The sequence below is a fragment of the Brachycentrus maculatus genome, unplaced genomic scaffold (assembly GCF_059751285.1).
Source record: "Brachycentrus maculatus isolate JH-2025_06_01 unplaced genomic scaffold, ASM5975128v1 h1tg000332l, whole genome shotgun sequence".
NCBI lineage: Eukaryota > Metazoa > Arthropoda > Insecta > Trichoptera > Brachycentridae > Brachycentrus > Brachycentrus maculatus.
Window position 1 is genome coordinate 287,501 of NW_028281081.1, and position 27,223 is coordinate 314,723.

The 27,223-nt window shown below is 32.1% G+C and overlaps 1 protein-coding gene across 1 annotated transcript in view; it reads right to left on the minus strand.

The window, feature by feature from the left end:
* Positions 1–27,223, minus strand: part of LOC148304113 (leucine-rich repeats and immunoglobulin-like domains protein 1) — a gene marked incomplete at its 3' end in the record, with an annotated part of 617,685 nt that overhangs the window by 287,495 nt on the left and 302,967 nt on the right. Inside the window, exon 2 of the mRNA XM_088268824.1 lies at positions 21,782–21,812. The remainder of the gene's footprint in view (positions 1–21,781; positions 21,813–27,223) is intronic.

Here is a 27,223-nt window from a genome sequence, read left to right on the forward strand (position 1 = left end):
TAGAGGGGTGAGCGTACGAAATGATAACGACAAACTTATGAAAGTACGTCATAAACATATATTTATTTACAACGTTTTGAGTGTGTCCAAATACTATACTATGTGTATTTGGACACACACAAAATGTTGTAAATAAATTGTCTGGTTAAATTATAAACTTTACAAAATTAAACCAAATTAAACCATTTCTTGAATGTTTTTCGCAGATATTTTGTGGCACATTTTATAAACTTAATTAAATTAAACAACTTTGTTTTAACCACTTTTTAACTAAGGGAATGTAATAACTTTGAGTATTTTAATGTTTTTAATGTTGTATAATTAATTAAAACCTGATGATGACAAGGTTCTTGTCGAAACCGGTAGGTTAAAGTGTACTAATAATAAAAAAGTGCTTAAAACAAAGTTGTTTAATTTTATGAAGTTTATAATATGTGCCATAAAATACCTGCGAAAAACATTCAAGAAATGGTTAAATTATAAGCTAAAATAATAAAAGGAAAAGGAATTCATTTTATTATTTTAAATAATAAAATGAATTCTTATTCCCCTCCCCCTAACTTAACCCCTCCTTATTTAAAAAACAGTATATTATTTATTTTGTTTTAGTTTACATTCAGACCTGAAGATGGAAGCTTAGATTCCGAAACTAGTAGTCATAAATAAACTCAAGTGGTAAAAAAACAGGGGATATCTTTAATAATTTTAAATGAAAAGGATATTTTGTAGCGTTTTCACGAGAAAAACATGGCACGATCATGTATGCACAATACTTGAAAGTGGTCAGGTTAGGAGTCGTAACAATCGGCGGGTACCTATGTATGAGGAGATGCATGAACGTGGAAGAGGCGAAGAATGTTTGCAAAGACAGAGTGGTGTGGCGTTGTATTCTCACTTCCTACCCCTGCGGGGAAGCGGCGTGATGGTTAGCTAGTTGGTTTTTTTCATGTATGTGATTATTATCCAGAATTCGGACCTCTTATACAAATTTCTCACATAAAATCAATATCATTGAGTTCAACGATCGTTTTACCATGAAGTCCACATACGAAAAAAATTCATTGCTTTCCATTCACATACATAATAATAATGCCGCATATAATACAAATACTCGTATATTGAACACTGCGTCTAACAAAAACCATTCAAAAGCAACTAAAATATAATGTTAGGGTCCTAACCTTAACCCGTTCGGTACAATGCGCCATTGTTTGCTTTTATTATCCCGCATAACGCAATATTAATAACACAGGGTCGCCTTATCTTACTTCCTTAACCCTTTCGAGGCGGCGATCGGTTATCGGTGTACTGCTTTTTGTACCAGTGTTGCGACTTTGGAAAAAGACGTAACACGCGCTGCAGGACGGTCAGAAATAACCCTTTTTAAATGAATCCCGATCGCAATTTTGCTTTCTTCAATACGATACTATATTGGGTTTTGGGCGCAAGAGTTGGCCCATAATCTTTCAATTTATGTACGCAAAGGCTGTTACATAAATAATATATGTCTAAATAATAATAATTGTTCTGAATTTGTCAATCAGCTTATAGAAAACACTCATTTGATAAAAATAAAGGTCTAAATATATTACACATATGCAAAAGAGGACGATTAGATTACATAGAAATATTAGAAATAATAGACAATATATTATTAGATTAAAACCAATATTTTTAGCTTTTGCACTTTATTTTTATTTGACCAGCGACCGGGTTTCGTCGTTACCGACATCATCAGACCAGTCTGATGATGTCGGTAACGACGAAACCTGGTCGCTGGTCAAATAAAAATAAAGTGGAAAAGCTAAAAATATTGGTTTTAATCTAATAATATATTAAAATGCAATTCCATCACGAAGTGTCAGTGGATAATATAAATCTATCAAATAATAGATACTTTATTTTTATCGATAAATCAGGAATTTATTCCTTACAGCGCTCATCGTGTCCCAGCTTATATATAGGAAAAACATCCAGAAAATTTAACGTCCGATGTAAAGAGCATACAAGATGTCTAAATAATAAAAATTATTATGAATTTGCCAATCACACAATAGAAAATAATTACTCATTTGTTAAATAAAAAGGTCTAAATATATTACACACATGCAACAGAGGACATTGGATAACATAGAAATATTATAAATTAAAAAGGCAATTAATAGTAATTTACAACTAATAAATACACAAGTAAATGATTTTTATAAAAGTCCGTTATAAAAGATGTTTCCAATCACTTATTATCCCTGATCCCTTTTGACTGTAAAAACCAATCGACACGAAAAAAATAAAGCCACTTGAGATCTACCCAAGCTCCATCGCCTAGCCGTCAAAATATTTTGAATATTGATAAGAAGATAGTGTTTTAGTATTAATCAGTCTTGATAAAGAAGCAGCTTCGAAACAAGTAGACATTATAATTAAGTTATAATAAAATATTTTTAGTGATTTTAAAACAAAACACATTTTAATTATAGAACATCTTTTTGTTTAAAAACGGAGTCTAAAGGTCAAAAAAAAATGGAATTTCTGAGGTGACTGAAAAAATAAATATTTAAAAATTGTTATTATTACAACATTTTGAGTGTGTCCAAATACTTGGTAACGAATCTGGATTGTCTCCAACCTGGTTATTTTAAATTGTAGTGAATTCAAACACTATATTTAGAATTTAATAAATAAAATTAAAAATGCCAAGAATTTGAGTAGTGTGGTTGTCAATCATGGGTAGAATCGGTGAATGTTATACGTGTGTAAAGTTATCACTAAAACCAGTTAATGACTGTCGTAAGCCCCGTAAATGCTAAGACTTCCAAATTCTTCTTCATCTTTGTGGGATGTCAAAAAATAATACAATTTGTTTTAAAGTAATTTTTCGTGTTTAAAATTTTATCAAATTAATTAAATGTATGTTCCGCATCCATCGCTGTGTGCATGAGTGCTTCTCCGATATAATATTGATAATTGGATTTAGTTCATGTTTGCCTGTAGTGTTATCTGTTTGCACTTTTTTTTAATAATCGCTCGGAGTTTTGCCCGTGTTTGCTCTTCTACGAAACACTGGCATAAAAAAGGTTCATTTCCAATAGGTTGAATAAACAGGGCTTATCGCCTTATGGGGCAATAATAATTCACGATTGAATTATGATATTTACTCTCGCTGTCAAATTGCTGAGAGTATTATTTGTTGGTAGAGTATCTGAATAAACATACATATTGTCCGAAAACATTCCCGTTGATTTTTTATTTGGTTAAATCTAGGTCATGAATAATGTTTGGTTTATTGATTAACTTATTAAATTTCGTGTATATGTAATATTTTTGGAATTGGTATTAACTTCTGAAATAAAATGATAATTGAAACATAAACCTTTCACATTTTGGGTAGTCACTACACAATAAAAAATTATCGATTTCAAATCGGAAAATAGCTAATTCATAGCTAATCCCCTTAATTAACTATAAATGAAGTCAAAAATTAAAATTATTTATAAATTTTTTGCTGAAAACATTAAAAAAACCATCTGGCAACGTTCACGGAACAAGCATAGGTCCACTCTTGTCGGGAGCCCAAAAGCTACTGCCGCTAGCCCGCTAGCCGCTAGCCGCTAGCCAGAGAACATTGAGCTTTGAGCTCCTCACGCTTGCACAGTGCAAGTATGCAAGAGTGAGATGCGAATATAGTGTCGCGCTTCCAGCACACTCTTCACGCGCCGTTTATACGCGAATTTGTTTCCGATATTCACAAAATACTTCCGATGTACCCGATAAATTTTGATAATTATTAATATTATTTTTAAATTAATGCGTAAATATGTTATTGAGGAAAACCTTAAATCTAGGCCTTGTATTTATTATATTTATAGAAAAATTATGGTTATTGGAAGTAATGTGTACAAGGTACTCAACACCGGGAAGGGAGGGTTAAAACATAAAAAAAAACATTTGTATAAGGCCATTCTTTGAGATTATTATTGTAAATACGACAAGTTTCGAGAACTACAGATATTCTCATCAAAAACTGAAATACAAACTGCGAACATCTGTATTTCTAGAAACTTGTCGTTTTTACAATAATAAAATTATTATTTTATTATTATTTTAGTTATTAAATCTTCTTGTACATAAAGGTGTATTGGTGAGCTTATTGGTTAGAAGCAATTTTTTTATAAAAAATAAAACACTTGTATAAGACTTCTTTTATTATATTAATGTAAACATGAAATAGTAAATGCCTTTTCTGAGGTAGCCAACAATGAATCCATGTATATTTATTATTATTTTTTATAGTTTTATTTTTTTTTTTTAAGGAATAACCCACAAATGTTTATAATATGTCATTTCTGAACCCTCGTACAAAACCTTAATAAACAGTATTCAAAATTCCATGACTAGTATTGTTCTTTATTAAAAATGTCAAAATATGAGTTCATAAGAATATAAATAAATATTGGATTTTGCTATCAATTCCAATGAAGTATGTGAACGTAACTGAAAACATATAGATGATAAGATTAATGCAAATAAAGCAGATAAAATATTTAGTACACGGTAAATCTGATAACCTCAAATCAAAATTGTAATAAATTATATTTATATATACATAAATACATATATATATATATATATATATATATATATATATATATATATATATATATATATATATATATATATATATATATATATATATATATATATATATATATATATATATAATGTCCGCCTCCGTAGTGTAATGTTAAGCACGCTCGGCTACCGTTCTGGAGGTCCCGGGTTCGATTCCCAAGGGGGTAAAATAAATATAAGTGATTTGGTCACTGTAATATTTATTCAATATTACCATGGACTGGTACCTGAAGCGGAGGGCTGATCACCTTTCCTTCATGTGTAAACGATCAAGATAACACTGCGTTAATATGACACAGTGCCCTATGCACCATTGGGGTGCGGATAAGGGTTTTATTATTATTTATATAATAGTCAGCAGGAAAAAACCATTTCCGTTTGGCCTTAAAAATCATTTGAAAAAACACTTGTTTAAGACCACCTTTAGTTTATTCATGTATACGCAACTAGTTTTGAGAACTACAGATGCTCTCACCAACAGATGAAAATACAAAATGTTTGTAAAATATATTTTTTTATTCCAATATGACAAAACAGTCTAATGAATATGAATGTTACAATTTACCGAGCAAATGATAATAATATTAGAAAACAAAATCAGATGATATAGGCTTGAAAAGAAGTCTTCAAAACACTCTGGGCGCATTGGTTTTGTAATAGTATGACGGACGCGTGCTACGAGCGCGAAGACACTTTGTGATCAGCGTACGCGTGCACTTGATGACGTCTCTATTAAACAGGACACTTTAGTCCCCTTTTTGTCAGGAGGCAGGTTGGACTGAAGCGAGTATTAAATAATAACACGGTATCGACTATTAATATATTGGTTTATTTAAAAACAACAATACGGCAGTCAATACTCATGTGCTTCCAAACAGCTCTGTTAAGTTATGTTACACCAAACTCTCTCGAAATACCAAATTAGACTATTTTAAAAGCCCTCTTCCTTTAGGATAGGGAATCATAAAATGCTGTACCGATTTATGATGGCCATGGGAACGCATCTAAAGCCGGACAACACGTGCCGAGTCCCTCGACTTTCTAAAAAGGACAATAAAAGTGCGAATGAGAAATGGCAGGGCCATTACAGTTTTTCATTGCACTATTCGCAAATGTAACGAGTTTTAAAAAGGCGTTTGAGATGTGGTGTAACAGGCGCATGTCGGGGATTCATTGGTTGAAACATGTATGGTACAACAAGTTTTAAGCAGGGCTGGGTAGTCTAGATGGTTAAAAAATAATGTTTGTTAACATTAATAAACTCATAAGTGGTATTTTTATTATTTCATTTAATTCAACATTTTAATACATGCATGAAAACTCCACAAGCTGTTATTTAATGAAACTTTTTCGCATGGTGACCTTTAGAATTAAATAATATTTATAAATAAAACAACTTTTTTCTAACTACTTTTTTTTGGTACACAACCTTGTTATCATCAGGGTTTATTTACTAATTCTAAAACATTGAAATACTCATAGTTAGGTTATAGATAATTACCCTTCCCTTACGATACAAAAAACATCCACGCACTCCGCACCATATGAAAATGTGATAAAAAAAAGTGATTAAAAAAAATTGATAATGTAGCTCAAAATGTTGTCATTCGCTGCTTAATGCTCAATAAAAGCAACATTTAGGATTTTTTTATAATCAAGATTTTTTTAATCACATTTTCATATGATGAACAGAGTGCGTGGAAGTTTTTGGCATCGTAAGGGAAGGGTAATTATCTATAACTTAACTATGAGTATTTCAATGTTTTAGAATTAGTACATAAACCCTGATGATGACGAGGTTCTTGTCGAAACCGGTTGTGTACCAATAAAAAGTGGTTAAAACAACATTGTTTTATTTTTAAAAGTTTATAAAATGTGCCACAAAGTATCTACGAAAAACATTAAAGAAATTAAACAATATTAATAAACATCATTTAATATTTCAGGCAGTTCATAAACGACAGCCCCTATAAATTATAATATTATGTTTTACAAAAAAAGCATATCGTGCAAAGTTGTAGAACACGATTCTGAAATTGGCAAACTTGATAAGGTGTGTTTACTTTACAATATTGTTGACATCTGTCACCGAGCAGTGGCGTCGAGTGTGACGTGCCAGGAAATCGATAGCCTTATTGTACCTGCGTACGTACCGCCACTGGGGTTCATTCTGTGGGATGGACTGTCAGGACACACCTTTACTTGAATAATGGGTTATATCAATCAGCATGAAAGAAAAAAATTATAAGGGAATACATTTTCCCACCAGGCGTGAGAGTGAACATTTAACCATTTCGTATATATTTAAAAATAATAAAAAAAAAACTATGCAGTATATAATGAAGTCCTGGTTATCAACCCTTATGTATGGCAGAGAGGCATGAAGTTCGAAAAATCGTGTTTTTTAAGAGTTGAATTTAGTTTCAGTGATTGATTCGGCAGTCACTTTGTCGTAAAATCTATGCAAAAAAAAAATTGGATTATTTTTTTAGGATCTTTTACGGAGTGTGTGGAAGTTTTTGGTAAGAGAGTGTAATTGAGTATTTTAATGTTTTAGAATTTAATAAACCCTGATGATGACAAGGTTCTTGTCGAAAAAATTAGGTTAAAAAGTGTAATAATAAAAAAGTGGTTAAAACAAAGTTGTTAAATTTTATAAAGTTTATAAAATGTGCCACAAAGTATCTGCGAAAAACATTAAAGAAATCAAAAATCAGTGTTTGATTTTAATATTTCACATACAAGTGAGTACTACATTCCTCTTGCAATGATTTAACGTACGGCTTTGTATAGCATTCTTTCGCAGCTGCCTTAATTAACTGTTTACTTTGGTCCTGTGTCCAGCATTGTTGGACCAAAAGCAAACAAGTGTCCCGTTTCGATAAAATCTTTTGCCAACGCTAATTTATCCGGGCGCCCTTTATCCTGCATTGCATGTTCTCCTGTGATTACTGAGATTGCAATCTGCACAGTAACCGTGTTTATTAAAATCAAAAAGTAAGGAGAAAAATTTAATTAAAATAAAATAAACACGAAAACATATACATAATGAGTGTGTCCAAATACTTGTTCACAAAACTATGTTTTTCTATGTTACGTAATATGATGTTGAAAGATGATCAGTGATTACCCGCTAGTACTTTAGTTTGGTATATTTTCATTAGGTAGCTCTAATTGGTTTCTGAGAGAGACAAATCCATAATACTCTTTTTAGACAATGCGAGTTGGCACGCGATCGCGGCCATGCTGTTGTCACCAATGTGTCACCGACATATCCACATTCCTTACATTCAACTTTTTGGAGTTATTCTTAATTTAAAGAGGCGAAGAATGTTTGCTAGGACAGAGTGGTGTGGCGCTCTATTCTCTCTGCCTACCCCTGCGGAGAAGCGGCGTGATCGTAAGTAAGTTAGTTAGTTAGTTATTCTTAATTTATGACAAGTATTTGGACACACTTAAAATTTTGTGAAAAAAATAAATGGTCAAAGTATAAGCTGCTAAAAATTGAATATCAGGCGTTTCCCAGAACGTAAAATAATCCGGATTCGGATATTGTTTACACATAAAGGGTCTCAGCTAAATAAACCTTTCTAAATTCGAACATAGATGGATATTGTGAACTCAATCATGGAACTTTACCAACCCTACTACGGTCGTAAGCCCTGTAGACTTTCATATTTTTCTTCATCTTTGTTGAGATGTCAAATATGTAAAAAATAACTCCTAAGCAGAAATAATTCAGATTTGTAAACAAGTGTTTGGACACTTTCAAAATGTGGCAAATTGCATTTCCTCCTTAAATAATTGTAAACCTTCGATTATGTCATTTAATGGAAATCGAATAAAATCTGTTTCTTATGGTTTCCTGAAAAAAATCCGAGATATTTTCCATTCATAAAAAAACAGTTTCCATTAATCAACAAACCAAAAGCATTAATAAAAAAAAACGCATTATCGTCTCCGCGAGACTAACAATACTAGAATAAAATATAGCCAGCAAATAAATGAACTAATTATTGAAAAGGAATAAATATTGAGGCTTTAGCGAAGATTCATCCTTCAAAAATAGATCTATCATTCGGGCTTTTCATCGGAATACATAATCCAACGTCTTATACTTGTATTTATATAACTTGTCTTTGAAGAATAAGGATTTATTATCGTTCTAGGACTCGAATTACAGTAGAAAGTTATTGCTTTTTTTGAAATTTTTTAACATTAATAATATTCAAGTTATTTATTTGACATTGGATTATTTACCCCCACAAAGATATATCAATATAAATATTTGTCCGCCTCCGTAGTGTAATGGTCAGCACGCTCGGCTACCGTTCTGGAGGACCCGGGTTCGATTCCCAGGGGGGGGAAAAATAAATATGAGTGATTTTTTCACTATAATATTTATTCAATATTACCCTAGACTGGTACCTGAAGCGGAGGGCTGATCACCTTTCCTTCATGTGTAAACGATCAAGATAACACTGCGTTTATATGACGCAGTGCCCTATGCACCATTGGGGTGCGGATAAGGGTTTTTTTTTATATTATTATATTAAAGGTGACTCAACTTTAGATGAAGCAGGTATAGTTTTTATACGAAATAATCCGAAAGTCTGGACAGCCCAGGGCTTACAACCTGGCATTTTGCTGGCATAAGTGATCACTTGATATAGTAGAATAAAATTTATATATGAAGCACTAACTTTGTTATTTTTCCAATTTATAAGTAAAATGTAACATAGTTTTAAAATCACTCTAAATATTTTATTATGATTTAATTATAATGCCTACCGGTTTCGAAGGTAACCGCTTCTTTATCAAGACTGATCAATACTAAAACACTATCTACTTAACAAAATTCAAAATATTTTGACGGTTAGGCAAAGGAGCTTGGGTAGATCTCAATTGGCTTTGTTTTTTGTGTTGATTAGCAGTCACAGTCAAAAGGGATCAGGGATGATGAGTGATTGGAAACATATTTAATAACGGACTTTTAGAAAAATCACTTACTTGTGTATTTATAAGTGGTAAATTTTAATCAACATTTTACAGCCTTTTTAATTTATACTGTTTCTATGTAATTTAACTTAAGTCCTCTGTTACATGTGTGTAATGTATTGAGACCTTTATATTTATCAAATGAGTAATTATTTTCTCTTATGTGATTGGCAAATTCAGAATAATCATTATTATTTAGACATCTTGTATGCTCTTTACATCGGATGTTAAAATTTCTAGATGTTGAAGGCGTATAGCTACACCACCAAATTGGCACCGCTGAAAAATACGAACATGGCGAATTCGTTACGGAGATTCCCGAACGAAATCAACGATCGCGGCCAAGCGAAGAGAAGAGGACGAGATTCGCCTACACCGTTTAGCCAGAGCGGACGTGTTTATCTAGCTTCACATTTTTACTTCCATAGTTCATAAATTCATTAGATTAAGTATTAATAGTAATTATCAATAGTTATTGTAGTGTACGAGCTTATATAAATAAACGATCTGTAAGTAAGAATTCTTTAAATATCCTTTTCTGGCTTCCCGTTTCAATAACACACACACGCATCAGGTGGCTATAATGTTTTTCCTATATATAAACTGGGACACGATGAGCACTGTTAGGAATGAATTCCTGATTTATTGACAAAAATAAAGTATCACTAAAAGAACAATCCGCCTCCGTAGTGTAATGGTCAGCACGCTCGGCTACCGTTCTGGAGGTCCCGGGTTCGATTCCCAGGGGGGTCAAATAAATATTAGTGATTTTTGCACTGTAATATTTATTCAATATTACCCTGGACTGGTACCTGAAGCGGAGGGCTGATCACCTTTTCCTTCATGTGTAAACGATCAAGATAACACTGCGTTTATATGACGCAGTGCCCTATGCACCATTGGGGTGCGGATAAGGGTTTTATATTATATATAAAAAAAGAACAATCAAGAAAATATTCAATTTCATTTAACTAATTTCTTTCATAAGGAGGTAGAAAGTTTTATGATTTAAAGTCCATTTTTAGTTATAAACGATTACTAAAACGGACTTAAATATAAAATTTCATATTTTTGGAAATTATTTTAATTTAAATCGGGTTAATCGAGTAAAGAATATAAAATAACTCTAATAAATCTTTCCGCCAACGTGAAAAGTGTTCGTCGTAATGAGTAGCAAGTCGGGTTACGATCCGCGAGTCCCGCTGCCAGCCCTGGTTTAGCGGAACTTTCAGAACAAATCGCCTCGAAATCAGGGATGCCAATAAATCTCCCCCGACAACGGAAGACGTACGAGCCCGAGTTAATTCCGCAAATCGTTTTGCGGAAACGGTACGAACCGGTAGATAAATTATCCATTGAGTTAATTAGGCTGTAGCCGAGATTTTAATACCGGTAAATGTGTTATTCCTAACGGCTTGAGTAGAGTGACCACAAAATTATCACGTACATGTCAAACATACGATATTAAGGGATGATATACTGGGTAAATTTTACTTGTTGACGTCTCGATATACATGAAAAAAAAAAATAAGTCTGGTAAAAAATACTTGGGTGTGGTTAGATAAGGAGTCGGAATAATCGGCGGGTATGTATGAGGAGATACACGAATGTGGATGAGGCGAATATTATGACTACTAGAATACCAATAATATCGTACTAATAATATTATGACTACTATAATATCAGACTATGGAATGAATTACCTCTCCTTGCAAAAAATGCACCTTCTCTAATAACTTTTAAGAAACGTCTGAGACATTACTACAATATTTATCATTAGAATCCTAACTGTCCATCAAAAATCCTCCCTTAATTTTTCCCTCTACCTCCTTTCCTAAACTCCCCTTTTCCTTTGCCTTCCTTATTATCATCTTTTGTAATTTATTTCTTAAATATCAATTTGTAATTCACGTTTTTTTTAAATGTTCAAGTACCCATTGATTGCAAACAGCCATACGTATATATGGTATCAAACGTTTTGATCAATATCACTAGTCTGTTTTTGGTTGGTTAGAAGATGTTGCTTTTTAGCAATAAGCCCGCCAATGTACTTATTTCTTTTCTGTACACAAAAGTTTAATAAAAAAATATTGCTTGCAAAGGCAGATTAGTGTGACATTCTATTTATATTCCTATCTCTGAAGCAGCTTGAAAGTTTGTTATTTTTTTTGTTGTAGTAAAATTTGTTCAGTTAACACTTTTTTTTTTGAATTTGTTAAGTTTGACTCAGTTTATATTGATAATTAAAAATAACGGTTAAATTTAGGCAAATAATAATAAATAAAAAAAAATCTTTAAAATATCAAAAGGCAAAAAGAATTGAATGCCACACCACTGTATTTTTACGAGTATAAAATTGTTTGTTCTCCTACTAATGCAATGGTCAGCACGCTCAGCTACCGTTTTGGAGATCCCAAGTTCAATTATCAGGGTACATAAATAAATACCTATAAATCGATATCAAATAAATACAAGTGATTTTTTCACTCATATTTATTCAATATCATCCTGGACTGGTACCTGAAGCGGAAGATTGATTACATTTTTTTCATGATCAAAATACCCTGCGATGCCCTATGCACCATCTGGTGCGATTTGTCTGAGTGATCGCATTTCGACTGCATTCAATCTGCTGTAATCCTCTTTTTTCAGCTGCCAATTTGTTGCTTCACTTCCATACATAAGAGTTTTATTTTTTTATTACATTTTATGGTATTGACCCCTTGAACACCCTGTAGAGATCCCTCTTCGAGCTGGCTAACACATTGATTGACCTGTGTGTAAGTAACAGCGGGCAAGGAGTGCTCTTTGGAAGGGAATTAGAATTTATTGCCTTCTAGGATGAGAAGGAATCACGGAACGGAGCAAGGTGCCCTCACACAGCGATACAAATGCGACTTCCGCTACCGTTCTGTTCTTCTGGTATTCCTAGCGTTCATTAGGGAGCAAATTAAGGGTTGATGGATAAAAAAATATGATAAAAAGCATTTTGAATATACATTCGTAAATAATATTTGTTTATTATTCAAATATATTCCTAATTTTATCAATCATTTTTGGTATTCATAAATAATAATAAAAAATCCTATACTTATGTGATATTATGAGCTTACCATTGAAAATGATCACAACGATCGTTGTTTGTAATTTCGACAGATAAATGTTTATTTATGGGTCTATTCTTTAAAAATACACTGAATATAGTCGAAATACGATGTCTCAGACGAATTTGCGTCCAAACCATGTAAAAAATATATGTTCGAATAAAATGTAAGTAATGAATCCATTGCTAAGAAGGGCGTTATCAATAAAATTAAGAAAAGTGTATTGAGATGGTTTGAGTATGTAAATCGAATGAGCGAAGAAGTAAAAGTTGAACAAATTTATTTGGGGATGTAGTTTGAGATAGAACAGAGGAAAACCGAGGAAAATTTGGCATTATCAAGTATTTCAAATGCCTGAAAACGGTCAGGTCAGAAGTCTAAATAATCAGCAGGTATGGACGAGGGGATGCATGAATGTGGAAGAGGCGAAGATTGTCTGCAAAGACAGATTGGTTTGGTGTTCTAGTTTTACTGTCTACCCATCTATGCTCTCTGCTGCACATTTGTCTGAGAGATCGCATTTCGACGGCATTCAGTCTACTATCATCCTTCAATTGCCAACTCCATACTTCACTTGCATACCAAGATACAAAAGTTAGTTAAGGGTAAGTGCCAGGACTCTATTGCGTACAGCTATATCGTAACATAAATATTTAAAAAACAATATATAGTTCCTAAAAAATAAATAGTATTTTTAGGCCAATTTTCTCATAAAATAGTTCACAAATGTTGAAAAAAAACACGTGAACATTCACAAGTTCCCTTCCCGTTCCTTGTGATATTTATTACACTTATGAATTTTCTGTTTGAATCTGAATTTTTACAAATCTGAACATTTATCAGGATTCAACCACGTTAACTTTGTACAATAAATACAAATAAACGTCACAGTTAAATTCCCAGCAAACTGAAACGCGATCACAGGAGGCGTCAGAAACAAAACATTGACGGTATTTTTATTTACAATCCTCTTAATTATAATAAAAAAATAACTAAAATACTATAAAATAATAACATGAGAAAAACGTTAGTTTTAATCACTTAAGAAGTTCTCTCGTATAAACATCATTTCAATATTTTTGATTTAAGTTTTACTTGGAAAATACCAGTATTTATTAAAATGTTTGTGACACATATCACTCACTCCTTTCAAGAACGTCATTAATCAAAAATCGTCAATTTTCAGTTAAGCGTGTTTTCGTAATGCCCAGAAAATGTACTATATCCCAGCTAAAACGATACATTTTTAACTTAATATTTACCCGCTACAGGGCAGAAAGTGTTGTTTTTGCATTTTAAACAAAAGGTATTGTATAATTATTTTTTAAATATACTCAACATTTTTCGAATGGAGAAAAAACCTCCAGGTTTTACCTTAAAAGATCTGTTGCACAGTAAAAAATTCAAAAAGTGGCTTGATATTTATTTTTAATACATTGTATTATATTTTTAAACTTTAAAAACGTTCTCCTGAAAAATCAAGTTTTTTGATTTATGACGTTCTTGAAAGGAGTGAGCGATATGTTTTTTATTGTTTCGTTATTCGCTTTGTGGTAAGATATGTTTATATTATAAATAAAACACTAGTTTTATTTTACCAATTAAGTATTATATTTTAACGACTAGTTTTAAAAGCTACAGATGCTATAAACAGTTTATATCCAAACCCGTGTATGGAGGTATAAGCTTCAGAAACTAGTCGTTAAAATATAATACTCAAGTGGTAAAAGACAAGTGAATTATTTGTAATTGATTCGATTCATTTTGCATCGTTTTTAAATACCGCATGTGAAGCTAAGTGTAAATTTTATAGTTGTGTACTTGGGACGTTAGATGGAGAGGGGTAAGAGCTGTTTCTTATTTTTATTTATTTATTTATTTTTAACTTTAATTTTTTATCAGCGGGATTTCCCAAGTATCAAGCAATTTACCAAGTAAATTAAAAATAGATACATATTACCACAAAGTGACTGCCGCATCAATTAATGAAATAGAGGAGTTTCAATAAAAAATAACCAAGGAACTTTTTCTTATTTTTACTCGTATGTTTATTGATTTTTTTATGAGTGGGAAAAAAGACAATACAGCTCCTTCCCTCTCTTCATCGTTCAACGTTCCAAGGACAGAACTCTAAAATAAATTTTAAATAAAATTTAGACTTATCCTCACATGGTGTTTAAAAATGATGCGGAATGCATAAAAACTATTGCAACACGTGTGACAATAGATTTTAAGAAATAGTGGTATTTACCAAGCAAAACTTAATATATTATTAGATTAAAACCAATATTTTTAGCTTTTCAACTTTATTTTTATTTGACCAGCGACCGGGTTTCGTCGTTACCGACATCATCAGACTGGTCTGATGATGTCGGTAACGACGAAGCCCGGTCGCTGGTCAAATAAAAATAAAGTGGAAAAGCTAAAAATATTGGTTTTAATCTAATAATATATTAAAATGCAGTTCCATCACGAAGTGTCAGTGGATAATATAAATCTATTAAAAAGCAAAACTTACATTAAAAATGGATGGATATTACAAATTGACGGCCGAATCAATTAATGAACGAATAATTCACTTTATCGTATTAAAAAAATGAACTGGCGACAATTATTGATAACATATTTCATGTTTCTTAAACCCAGGTTCAACGTCAACGAATAACTATATAATTTCGTGATCGTAAAGATAAGTCTTTTAAAAATCATAGCCGTTAACTGTCCAGTAATGCTTAACTTACCCCACAAAGTAAAGTAGATAAAGAATTGTGGGTTCTCGAGCATTCGTTCACATTTCGAATAGGAATGAATATTTAATATTATATTGTAAGGGAAAAATGGCGTCCTTCAACACAAAGTGAGTGGGGTAAGATTTACGACTTAAAATTTATGACTAGAGGCTATTATTTTGGGGTAAATACAAAAAGGAATTAAGTCAAAATCACGCGAACTGCTCAGGCCAGATTACCATAGGAAAAAAGTGATTCTAGTTTGGAAAAATATTATTCCGCGGTTACTAAATCATTCGCAGTCAGTTGATATTTCAGTCAATTTTAATGGATAGCAATATTTCCATTTGAGGAATCATGCGAAGGCTAATGCACTGTCTTGCTCTCACCATAATACATTAGAAGGGGAAAGAAAGAGAAAGAGTTGGAAGATGTTATGAAAGCGGAATGTTAGGATATTATTAATTAATTCGACATTTATTTTATGGAATAAATATGATAATTTATACCTTCTTGAATGTTTGTGGAACTGGCAAAGGAAGGATGAAAGCAGAGTGAACGCTGTTGAAATGCGCTCCCTCAGACGAATGTGTGGAAAATCATTGTATGACAGAATTAAAAACGACGATATAATAAAGGAATGTAAGGCTGAACGAGGAATAATTGAAAAGATTAGGAAGAGTTCTTTGCGGTGGTATGGACATGTGGAGCGAATGGATAACGAGAGAATGACTAAGAAAATATATGTGGCGAATGTGAGAGGGAAAACAGAACGTGGACGACCGAAAAAAACTTGGCACGATCAGATCAATCAGAACCTAAAATCTGGCGGTGTCAAAAGTCTGCGTAATCGGAGGGCATGTACGACTAGATGTATGGATGTGAAGGAGGCGAGGAGTGTATGTCAGGACAGAAAAGTGTGGCGTTCCATCCTCTCTGCCTACCCCTGCGGAGAAACGGCGTGATGGTAGTAGCAGTAGTAGTAGTTGAATGTTTTTCGCAGATACTTTGTGGCACATTTTATAAACTTTATAAAATAAAACAACTTTATTTTAACCAATTTTTATTGGTACACTTTATCCAACCGGTTTCGACAAGAACCTTGTCATCATCAGGGTTTATGTACTAAATTCTAAAACATTGAAATACTCATAGTAAAGTTATAGTTAATTACCCTTCCTTTACGATACCAAAAACTTCCACGAACTTCTTACACCATATGAAAATATGATTTAAAAAACATATAATAATTTATTTAAAATTTAAATTAAGAAAATTTATATATTAAAAATAAAAAATTTAACTAACTAACTAACTACTAACTAACCATCACGCCGCTTCCCCGCAGGGGTAGGCAGAGAGAATAGAGCGCCACACCACTCTGTCCTTGCAAACATTCTTCGCCTCTTCCACGTTCATGCATCTCCTCATACATACCCGCCGATTGTTACGACTCCTAACCTGACCACTTTCAAGTATTTGGCATACCTGATCGTGCCATGTTTTTCTCGGTCTTCCTCTGCTTCTTTTCCCGCTAACATTCGCCTCATAAATTTGTTTTACCGTTCTTTCCTCACTCATTCGTTCTACATGTCCAAACCATCTCAACACACCTTTCTTAATTTTATCGATAATGCTTATCTCAGCTTTGCATTCTTTCCTTATTTCACTATTCGCACATCTATCATACATCGTTTTGTTACACATTCTTCTGAGAGATCGCATTTCGACTGCATTCAGTCTACTTTCATCCTTCTTTTGCCAACTCCATGTTTCACTTCCATACATTAGAGTTGGAACCAGTACTCCGTTGTGCACTGCCAGTTTAGCTTCCGCTGATAGGTTTTTATTTGCTATAACTGATTTCAGTGCACCGTTCACTTTGTTCCCAGCATTCACTCTCCTTTCTATATCTTTATCAATCTTTCCATCCCTAGAAAACATACTACCTAAATACACGAAATCATCTACCTGTTCCAGAATCTCTCCGTTTACCATTATTTCACATTCAGATCTGCATTCTTCTCTTTCAAAAACCATAATCTTAGATTTGCTAACATTCATCAATAAGTCACTTTCCTTGCACACATTATACACTTTTGTCACCAACGCCTGCAGGTCTTCTCTGCTATCGGCAAGAAGAAGAAGAATAAAAAATTTATAAGACTAATATTACGTTTATAAATGTAAATACGCCTAGATTGAGAATTACAGATGTTTTCAGATCAGATGGTGAAAATACAAACAGTTTGTATTTTCACATATTGAAGTAACGAGTTTTGCAAAATATTTGTATTATCATCTGCAGTTCTCAAAACTAGTCGTGTTGACATTAATAAACTCAAAAAGTGGTCTTATACAAGTGTTATATACATTTTGTATATAAATGAACAAAAGGATCTCGAAATGGAGCTTCTGTTCCATGTCAGCAAGCACATGGACCAGTCACATATCATGGTGAACGCCAACGTTTAAAAGCAGAGACGATAAAAGAAGAAGGTGTAAATTTTCTTTAATTTTTTAATGATTTTTCAAAAATTAAATTTTTCTTGTACTTAAATAATATTCAGGTCAGTATAAAATAATGGAAAATATTTTATAAAAAAATTGACAATACAGGATACGAAATTTTATGAAGACAATGAGGTCTTGGATATATTTGGAAGAAGTACGGGAGAACAGAAGCAAAAAGTGTATGTCAGTACAAATGAGTGTGGCGTTCGATTCTCTCTGCCTACCCCTGTACTGATGATGGAAGTAGTAGTAGTAGTACGCTGAGGTCACGTACTGTTCAGATAAGCCATTGACAGGGGTAGGAATTTTTTAAACAGGAAGCTATAAAAATATTGGAGCAACGCTGGAAAAAGTGCATGGGGGATTACGTCGAAAAATAAGGTACAAAAACTTATTCTCGTTCACTCCGAAATAGGTCAAGGGTGGAGCATATCAATCAACCCTCGTGCTTTATTGCGAAGTCAAAATGCTTGGATTAGAATAGGAAAAAAATATATATGTATATACGATCAGACATCAAGATAATAAGTAAAAAATTTATATTATTCAAATCAAATAAAATTGAGGTCTATTTTAGGTTATTCTTTTCGCTAATTTTGTAATTATTATTATCGTTACATTTGTGTGTTATTTTAGATAATTAGAATTTAGGTATTTTATATAATTAGAATTTAAAGTAATGAATCACGAATATGAAGTTCATTGATTTGGCAGTCACTATGTGGTAATATATATCAACTTTTGATTTCTGTTTAACTTAAATACTTTTACTTCTCGAAATCTATTGTGACACAGGTTTCGATGTATTCCGCATAATTTAAAAAAAAAAAAATATTTTTTATTTTTTATTTTTTTATTTTATTTTTATTTTATTTATTTTTATAAATCACAATTTTTAACATATATTAAAAATAAAAATAAAAAGTTATTTTGCAGAGACCCACCAAGCCACCTTGTGTGTCTTGTCGGTGGAGTTCTTTTTGCATACATTTTTTTATTGTTTTTTAACCATTTTAACCTAATATATACACACAAAAAAGGAGAAAAATTAACAATATAATCTTTTTTACAATGTTCATAAAATTAACTCTTGATCATTTACCCATTCCTTTATTTTGCCTTTGTTCCATCTTTTATTTTGACCTCTAACATCCGTCGGCAACAAATTAAAAATGTTCGGAACGATATATTGCAGTGTTCGACTTCCATATTTATTGTTGATTCTTGATGATGTGGAATGCTTCGAAAATCGTGTCACAATAGATTTTTAAAAATATTGGTATTTACCAAGTAAAATATACAAATTGAAAACAAAATTGAAGCTTCATAAATTTGTCAGTTAATATTATTATTACAATAATAAAATATATGTCCAATCTAACGGCTTACCCATGGGATCTCCTTTGTCCCCAATTCTTGCGGACATTTTCATAAATAACTTAGAGAATGAAATCTTTAAGTCTAAGCATCCCCTACTCAAATTTGTAAAAAACTGGTTCAGGTACGTTGACGATATATTGGTAATTTGGGAAGGAACAACAAGACAATTGGATTCCTTTCTAAATTTTATCAATATATTTAACGATAAAATACAATTTACATTAGAAAATAACGGAGGTAAACAAATCAATTTCTTAGACCTCAGTTTAGAAATTATAGATAAAAAAATTACTTTTGATGTATATCGTAAGCCCACACATACAGATACTGTAATTCCCTCTTGTTCAGCCCATCCACTTAATCATAAACTAGCTAGCTTTAACTCCATGATCCATAGAGCACTACAATTCCCATTAAATGACAATAAGTTCAAAAGAGAAATAAATACAATTAAACAAATTGCTTACAATAACGGTTATAACCCAAATATAATAGACGCGATATTGGCGCGTAAAAATAAAAAGATTTTAACAAAAACATTTCTCTACTCAGCCGATACGTATAGTGAAAAAGTAAAAACCAACTGGAAAAGAATCATTTACATAAATAAAACATCACATAAAATTACCAAAAAATTCCCAAATAATATAAAACCAGCATTTTACACAAAAAATAATTTAACTAAAATCTTTAAAACACAAAATAATCCTGAAAATATATTGGACAATAGTGGCATATATAAATTAAACTGCGACTGTGGAAGCTCGTATATTGGTATGACTTCCCGAAAATTCAAAACAAGAATCAGGGAACATGAATTATGTTTGAGAAATAATAATTTTTCGGAATTCGCTAACCATTTAATAGATAATGATCACAAATTTAACCACAACAACGTAGAAATCCTAAAAATAATCAATACGAAAAGCCATAAACTGCAGCATTTTGAAACAATAGAAATTCATAAGAATATAAATAACAATAAACCCATAATTAACAATATGACAATGACTAAAGCCTCCCCCCTTTTGTCTATGTTCCCTCTGATAAGAAATAAAAATAAAAAAAAATAAAAAAATTTAATTAATAAATAAAAATAAGAAACAGCTACTACCCCCTCTTCAACCTTCAACGTCCCAAGGACCCAACTCTAAAGTTTAGAATTAGCTTCACATACGGTGTTTGAAAATGATGCGGAATGCATCGAAACACGTGTCACAGTAGATTTTAAGAAATAGTGGTATTTACTAAGTAAAACATTAATTAAAAATTAAAAATATTATTATTATGTCATAAATACAAATATTTTTATACAATACTATTTCTTCTAAATACGATTACATAAGACTCTTAGGAGCATATCTGTCAAGAGTCTACGAGATAGAATAAGGAACACCAGGATAAGAGAAATATGCGAGATCGAAGATGTCGTTAGGCGGGGAAGGCAACGAAGAAGACAGTGGTATGCGCATGTGATGATAATGGAATCATCCAGAATCCTCCACATTGCACTGGACGGCCAACCTCAAGGTAGACGAAGATATCAGACTACAAAACAGATGAATTGATTGCTGGAAATCAACATCGCAGGAGGCTAATCCCACTTAAAAACAGGCCACAAGACCTACATCAAGAAGAAGAATAGTATTTGTGAACAAGTATTTGGACACACTCAAAATGTTGTAAATAAATTATCTGGTCAAATTATAAGCTTAATAATAAAAATGAAAATGGTATTTTCTGGCGTTTCTCATGTGTGTGATTATAATCCAGGATTTGGATCTCACATACTAATATAAGAGTTTCTGCTTAATAAAAAGCTTCTTTACATCTCACCAATAGATGTCTCTAGTGAAGTTCTAGTGATTCATGAACAAGGTTTCTAAATTGGTTCATATATATAGAACTTCCAAGAATTTGAGTAGTGTGGTTGTCGATAATGGGTAGAATTGGTGAATGTTACACGTGTGTAAAGTGATCACTTAAACCAGCCTATGACGGTCGTAAGCCCCGTAAATGCCCAGACTTCCATATTCTTCTTCATCTTTGATGAGATGTCAAAAAATAAGAAGAAGAATGATGAATATTATTTTTGGGAAATTTTACTGTTTGAATATATGAAAGATGCTGAACCACAACTCGCCTCAAAAAATGACCAATAAAAGGTTATTTTCACAACTTAATCGTTAAATTCAATGTTTACTAATTGAACAAATATAAGCATTAACTTCAAACAGTACAAAAACGTAAATTGTTTGCTTTAAATCGACGGACAACACACAATGACAAAAAAATCTTCAATTTGTAAAATTACCAAGTTTAAATAAGTTTAGGTAAAAAATAGAAGCAACACTAATAAAAATCCCCTAACTTCTGTTTACACACAGTTTGTTTTTCATGAATAAAAAAATTGTAAGTGTTACATACCTGTTAAAATGACAGTCCTATTCTTGATATTCTGTAACAAAACAAATAAAAGAAAAATCAGTATTGGAAAATGAAATAGAACATATAATTGAAGGTCATGTGATGAATGATAATGAATAAATCATATATTATTTGGCATTAACTCTGTAGAAAAAAATTATGCTTTTAATTTTTTTACAAAAAAAAACACTTTTATAAAACCACTTTTAAGTTTTTTCTTAATATTTTCAAAGAAAAAAAATAGTTTTATATAAATAGGAGACCGTAGCAATTTCACTTTAGTCTACAGTTGACCTGATGTTGGAATGGTTATTCCGAAACCGGTAATCACGAAGTAGTGTTTTTATGTGGTATTACACAAAGTGAACGATGGATGAACGAAGGAGAGTTTAAAATTTAATTTTTCTTTAGTAAATACCACTATTTCTTAAAATCTATTGCGACACGTGTTTCGATGCATTCCGCATCATTTTCAAACACCGCGTGTGATGCTCATTCTTAATTTTAGAGTTGGTCCTTGGGACGCTGATGGTTGAAGAGGGAGTAGAAGCTATTTCGTATTTTTATTTATTTATTTTATTCTTGTTATTATTTTAACTTTTGATTTCTTATTTCTTATCAGTGGGAACATAGACAATAGGAGGGAGGCTTTAGTCATTGCCATATTGTTAATTATCGGTTTATTATTATTTATATTTTTATGAATTTCAATTGTTATTGTATGATACTATGATACTATATGAAGTTTCACTTCAATAACTACTACTACTACCACTACCATCACGCAGTTTCTCCGCAGGGGTAGGCAGAGAGGGTGGAACGCCACACTCTTCCGTCCTGACATACACTCCTCGCCTCCTTCACGTCCATACATCTAGTCATACATGCCCGCCGATTAATCAGACCTTTGACACCGCCAGATTTTAGGTTCTGATTGATCTGATCGTACGAAGTCTTTTTCGGTCGTCCTCGTTCTGTTTTCCCTCTTACATTCGCCACATATATTTTCTTAGTCATTCTCTCGTTATCCATTCACTCCACTTGTCTATACCACCGAAAAGAACTCTTCCTAATCTATTCAATTATTCCTCGTTCAGCCTTACATTCCTTTCTTATATCTTCGTTTTCAATTCTGTCATACAATGATTTTCCAAGCATTCGTCTGAGGGAGCGCATTTCAACAGCGTTCACTCTGCGTCAATATTACAAATAGCATTTTTGGAAACTTATTACAATGTCATTATGATTTCCTTTTACGCTTTTTCGTGATATTTTCGATAAAAATCGTAACTTCCATCTTCCTTCATTCAAAGCGTACATTGGCTTCGATTGTCGGAGTCATACTCGATTTAAAATAACCCCTGTTTCAAAGTTTCAGTCCCGGTAACTTTCGAGGTAAGGGCGGAAAATCGTTTAAAATTCAAAGAACTTTGAAATCAAATCCGAAAATATGTGCAAGTCACAAATACATAGCGGGCACCTCAGTTTAAACTCTCATTTGTAAGTCGAGATTGGGTTTGAACTCGACAAAAAGATTGGCGAACTGTCAGATGGAGTGGAGATTACGGAATTTTTGTGCTTTGAAAGCTCACAACCATAGTTTCCCAAAGGTAGATGCAAACCACAATAAATCAAGATTATTTTCAATACATTATAATTTGTGTACAGTAAAACCTCGGTATAACGTAAAAATTGGGAGTAGGGGTTGTCCGTTTAAACCGAAAGGCCGTATAAAAATTGGTTTAAAATATATCAGATTAAAAAAAATATGAGCACTGTATTAAGATATAAATAAACAATATGAAACCAAACTAAATTCTAGTAAAAAAATATCATTTTCTGTTTATGTTTTACTTAGTAAATACCACTATTTCTTCAAATCTACTGTGACACGTGTTTCGATGCATTCCGCATCATTTTCAAACACCGTATATCAATTAATGAAAAAAATATAAGAAGGCATATAAATAACATAATGTAAAAAGCATGTTTAAAGAAAACAAATAAGAAAAAAAACTAATTACGAACAAAAACATTTCCATGAAGTATTTTTTCAGTTCATTTATTTTATTTCGAAACCCTGGTTTCTTTTGGTATAGGCAATAAATTGCAAATTTTTTTTTAAAATATAAATATATTTTTGTACAAATATCAAACCGTAATAATTGATTTTAATGACCAGCTGAAGGAATGATTATTCCAAAACCGGTAGTCATGAATAAGTGTTTAAAAAAGTGGTATTACACAAAGTGATCGATGAATGATGTGTGTTATGAAGTGTTTTATTGCAAGGACCTTATTCCAAACTTATTTTATGTATTGTTTCGGCATTAACTTTGTGGTAAGACATGGTACAATGATTAAAGAAAACACTTGTTTTATACCACTTGAGTTTTATTGAAGACTACAAGTTAAACTTCCATAATTCAGGTCTGTATTTATTTAATTTAATTTATTTTAGTTATTATACAGATTTGAATGATGGAAGTTTAATTCCGAAACATGTAGTCTTCAATAAAACTTAAATGGTATAAAACAAGTGTTATCTTTAATCATTCGAAACTTAGTTGCGTTTATCGGCTCCAATGTATTTTATTTTGTCCTCGAGTATTATAATAATGAATTTCTTAACTAAAAATCCGATTAGTGTTGCTGCGGGTTGTTTTAAACATGATTTGAAGCAGTGTATGCGCAAACACAGGATTAGCGCAATTTATTACGTGCGGAAACTGAAATAGCCGCTTAAAACGGAATATTTTCATCAAAGCTGCGATTGTTTCCGGCACAGCGAAATCAATCAGCGATTCCAAAAACTACCCGCGTCCATAATTTGTAATTTAGATATTGCGCCGTATTTCACGGGAACGTGTATTTACGTACACGGACACGAATAGGCTTTAATGAACACGTAAATGAGTGCTTTATTTGAAAGCGGAATTGTGTTGCGGTTATCAACGATCGGGAATCATAATGAATTATCGCCGTATCGCTATAACACCCTACCGCCGAGCTGTTTGTTTCGCGATACGGTAACGGTCAGACCGAGGGTATTGACGCTCGCGTCGCGACGCGTCTGTAGGACGACCCTGAAAACCAAAGGCACAATGGCACTTTTATCAATCAGCAAATAAATTAACATGAGAATTGAGTGTGTCGTCATAATTTTTTTTTATTATTTATTTAATATAGTTACATTTTTAAGTACAACATAATACATTTTCTAAACATTTATACATATGGCTAAATTTTAGTTTTAGTGCCTCTCCAAAAAAGAGACTGAGTTCTTGTGCTTGGAGAGGGACTTACAATCATGGTTTGATGTTTTATATAATTAATGGTATAAAAGTCCTTTTTATATATTTTTCAAGATTTATATGTAATGGGCATTGATTTTTTACTTAAGAATTTTTAAAGATGTATCTTTTTATAGGATAAAAATAAAATATATTCATTTTGACGTCTCAGCATGGTTGAAAAAGAATATGGAAGTGGGTAATACAGGGATTACCGCCTGTCATACGTTTGTTTAACCATGCCCATTCTTTGAATGAACTATATCGACGGCCCCTACGTAAATTACTCTATCTGCAATTCTGTTACTTTACAGGAGAGAGCTTAGAAGATGTTTTTCAACGTATTTTTATTTATTAACTAACGGTTTTATCTGAAATTTTTAACTAGTATTAAACACTGAAAACACGATAAAATAATGTATAAAATGGTTTTAAACGTTTATGCTTTGTCAAAATTAGCGTAGTTAGCGTTTTAGGAGTTCAGTTCATTTCGAAAATTCCATGTAGATAGTCTTCTACGCCTGAAAACTAGGCGCAATTTATTTTATACATTTTTTTTGTTTATTTATATTTGTAGATAGCGGTTATTTGATAACGTACACCAAATATCTCAAAATTGACAAAAACGTAGTAGCACTTAACGTAGGGCACATCGATATGATGATTTATATGATAATCTAGAAAATGCGTTAGTCGCCAAGTTGACAGGCCTGCTTACTTGGCGACTAACGCACATTCAAGTCCCAATAATAAAAGATGTGGACAGGTTTTCACATTGACGCGTCAGTATCATGACGGTTTACGTAGTCCTAATTTGAATATATATTTTAAAAATTCTAACTTTTTCATAAATTACAAAATAACGTACAATTTGTTTTGTACGTCAAATTTGGTTTATAAGGCGTCCAATTTTGTTTTTAAAACGTCCAATTTAAAGCGGAATTCCCGTATATGTGCATGTTCTCATTTGAGCTTTGACTTGCTAACACGAAAAAGCTTCCAAAAGCACACGTTTACCTTCGCATACGGAAATTTCATGTGTTCGATGGCCGAAGTAAATTAACAACTTCCTGCGATATGCCTCGCCTAGTTATTAGTTAAGCGATCATATTTTAAGGGTTTGACAGTACAGCATCCCTTATATCTTAATGTTACACCCCACGTCACAACTTTTAAAGGGATGGTAACGAAAGTTTGGACAGATTCTTGATTTATAATTCATAAGTTTGTGAAAATCTTTGTATAAACTTGCCCGACAAGAAAACTTGGATACATCACCGTGACTAAATATAAATGATGAAAAATTATTTTTTTCTAAACTATTATTATTACTTCAATTTCGGTTAGATTTAAATTAAAATTTTTGGATAATTTATAAAGTCCACTTTCGTAAAACCCTACCTCAAGGGTGCTACGCTGTGATATATGATACATTGTTTATTCTTGGACAAAACCTTCTAAATTTGTGTATTTTTATAAGAATTTGTGTATTAAAATTGTATTCATAAGTGTATGCGATAAGAACAAAGAGACGCAGTTCGTAGACTGGATTTGTATATAATATTGTCCCCACCACATGTAACTCCTTTAAATCGTATATAAAGGGTGGAGGACAAATTTTTGTGTTCTCAGATAAGATTAAAATTCTAACGTATATACATCGCGCTCGCTCTGTGTTTATTGGTTTCGCTTTGTTCTTTTCGCCCTTATAACTTTGTAATTTTCGATTAATAAATAATTGTTTTCATTTGCGCGTTTCCGTCTTCCTCATCATCAGTGTTCCAGTACCATTAGACGATACACAAGTGATGTCGAAGGTTTATTTTTCTTAGGATATAACGTCGATTTATTGCTCGATTTTATTTAAAATACAGCGTTAAAATAAGTATAAAAGCATTGAAAGAGATTGTATGAAGAGATTCACGTTCAATGTTAAAACAAAATTTTAGTTTAATTATTAACTTCGTGGTAACAAATAAAATATCCAGATAAAAATAACTTTAACTTGAATTATACCACATTTTACAAAAATATACAAAGCGACACGTATTTCGATGCAATAAAAAAAATCGCGGTCATTCTCTTTACTGGATAAAGATATAAAAATATGAGATGAAAAAAAAATTAAATGCCTCTGAAACAGACGCGA